This window comes from Octopus sinensis, linkage group LG3 (assembly GCF_006345805.1).
Source record: "Octopus sinensis linkage group LG3, ASM634580v1, whole genome shotgun sequence".
Lineage (NCBI taxonomy): Eukaryota > Metazoa > Mollusca > Cephalopoda > Octopoda > Octopodidae > Octopus > Octopus sinensis.
Window position 1 is genome coordinate 30600839 of NC_042999.1, and position 2746 is coordinate 30603584.

At 35.7% G+C, this 2746-nt stretch overlaps 1 long non-coding RNA gene across 1 annotated transcript in view; it reads left to right on the forward strand.

Annotated features, from left to right (window-relative positions):
• The first annotated feature begins 365 nt into the window (after nt 1-365).
• Nucleotides 366-2746, forward strand: part of LOC118762723 — a 23048-nt gene continuing 20667 nt past the window's right edge. The window contains exon 1 of the long non-coding RNA XR_004998474.1: nt 366-377. This is a non-coding gene — a long non-coding RNA (uncharacterized LOC118762723). The remainder of the gene's footprint in view (nt 378-2746) is intronic.

The following is a 2746-nucleotide window of genomic DNA, read 5'->3' on the forward strand; positions in this document are numbered from 1 at the left end:
CCACACGCCGAGCATTTAAAAATAGCAGCCAAAGAATTTAGCTATTTCTCCTTCTATAAGACGAGTCTCCCAGACAACGTATACTCAAAAAAATTTATCGTAGGCATAGAGGGAAAAGTAATGAAAGATCACTCGAAAATCGATTACATGAGAACGCGTTTCTGGGTTAGTTAGATATAGAGATGCTAGAAATAAATACCAATTCCAACATTCCTGTCATCAGCCCAAGATTTCGTTAAATTTAAATTTGAGGGCACTAAAAATCGAGCATACCCGTCTGATTTGAGTAACCTCAGACGAACCACCTTCGACATCCAGTACTGGCGAATTCAAAACGTACGAGATTACTGAAATCAGACGGGTATGTTCGATTTTTAGTGCCGTCAAATTTAAATTTAACGAAATCTTGAGCTGATGACAGGAATGTTGGAATAGGTATGTATTTCTAGCATCTCTATATCTCACTAAGTCAGAAACGCGTTCTCAAGTAATCGATTTTCGAGTGATCTTTCGTTATTTTTCCCTCTATGCCTACGTGAATTGTTTTTGAGTATACATTGTCTGGGAGACCCTTCTTATAGTAGGAGAAATAGCTAAATTCTTTGGCTGCTATTTCTAACAGTTCGGTGTGTGGTAAAGTAAATTTATTTGTTGAAGCCTTACTATATAAAGTAATGTTTATATATATATATATATATATAATAGACATAGGTTTCAAGGAAAAAATACTACACGTGTATTAGGGGAAAAGTAAAAAGAAAGCAGAAAATGCACGTTAGACAAAAAAATATATCTATTAAAAAAAAAACAAAGATATGTACACACAATTAAATTAATTGAGGTGGAATTGTGACTTTGAATGAACACCGATTTCCAAAATGTGCTGAGTCTAATAGTACCTGAGTGAAAAGATTACATGGGTGAGAGGTAAGCAGTTCTGGAAGGGATGTAATTAAGGTGGATATAAATACTGAAATATGAATGGTGTATTAGCGAGAATTATTGGTATTGGTAAGATTAGTGGTGTCCTGTGTTAAGTTGTGTATTGATGTTGAGTTGTGGATGATATTCATTAATGTAAGTTTTCTCTTTATTTAATCTTTGCTATACTTAGGTGTACTGTGAACATTGATAAAAAAGGGAGAATTCCAAGCAATCGCTCAACATACGATGCAATACCAAATAGCTTTATACATTCCAGAATCCAAGTATGTGGGATCATATCATATACCTTAAGATAATTAATCCTTGGCATGGCTGAGTTAGTTTTCCTCCTCTTGCAGTGTGCAAGTACAGTTTGGTCTACCAGAAGTTGATACTTGGTACCGCTGCACTTGCAAACATTCTGCTCATGTGGCAGGACATCTTTATTCAAGATGTCCATATATTGAATCTACAGCTATTCCAATCAATGACTTCCACGTAAGTGGCAAGCAGTATATCGACCTGTAATTGTCTACCGCATGCCTTTTTCGATGGTTTCAAGCACAGCAGTGTCCTACCCATTGTCAACCAATTTGGTGTTCGTGGTCGGCATTTAGCAAGTTGTTGAGTTCTTCAGCTATTCGTACATGACAATCACCAAATCTTTTGATCCAGTGGCTTATCAGTTCATATTCATAACATTTATTAGTATTTTCAAATCCCAGCTTTCTACATAATTCCCAGTGGATTACTCTTCCTAGGTCGTCATGTCGTTTCTTGTTTTCTTTTTGTGCATGTATGTTACGTTTCTTTTGATTTATATAACTTACATTGGGAAATTTCCTTGTTTATTTTGAGTTTATTTTGGCCTTATCCAATAAGTCTTTAATATTTCATATTGTGTTGCTACTAACTAACTTTCTGTTTCCCTCTACAGTCTATCTTTCTGCAACCCGAATGAGGTCTTACTAGTACGATATCCTGCAAATATCTTTGGGAATCTACCATGAAACGCCTTCTCCTGCCAGTCAGATAATTTCTGTTCTTTCTTCTGCATTTTAACTTCGTTTGGGTCTTTGGTATCCAATACTCATAATGTGACTCAAGCAGTTTTTAATGAACTTTCTTCACTATTACTTACATAGAAATCTATTCCTATTCTGCTTAACTCTACTCAGTCTTCTCCTGATATTAACCTCTTCTGCATTCCTTTCTAGGTAAGAATAATCTTGCTAAACCTGTTCTATGGTGGTGCCCTCCATTCATATTGAATTCTTTCATAGTGTTTCTGTCAAGCTTTGCTAATTCAGTTTTTGTCCACTCTACATAAGCTGCTCAGAATTTAAGTAATGATTCTACACGAGTATTTACAGCCTTCACTATATTCGGATCATGTCTTTTTTGCGTTATCAGCTTCTCACCCTTCTGATGCATTCCTTCATACTTTTCATTTACTTTACTATAGTTAGTAGTCTGTCAGATTCTAATACACCAAGATACTTATAACTCACCCCTCTTTACAATTATATTAATACATAGCCATCTGGTAATTGCATGACTTCACTGTTGACTACGTGTTTCCCTGTCCTAAATAATATTGCATACTTATCTACGCCTATAGCTTTGCTGAAGAGATTTACTGAGGAACTTATCTCCTGTTCATTCTCACTAAAGCGCTTCGGATCATCCATATAGAGCAAATAATTAATTTCGCCTCTGTCTGAGCTGATACTCTGTATATATAGGGGAAGAATTCACAAGAAAAAAAAAAGAAAGAGACAGGTGGTGTTGGCAACACACAGATGTATAAGGTTACCGCTCG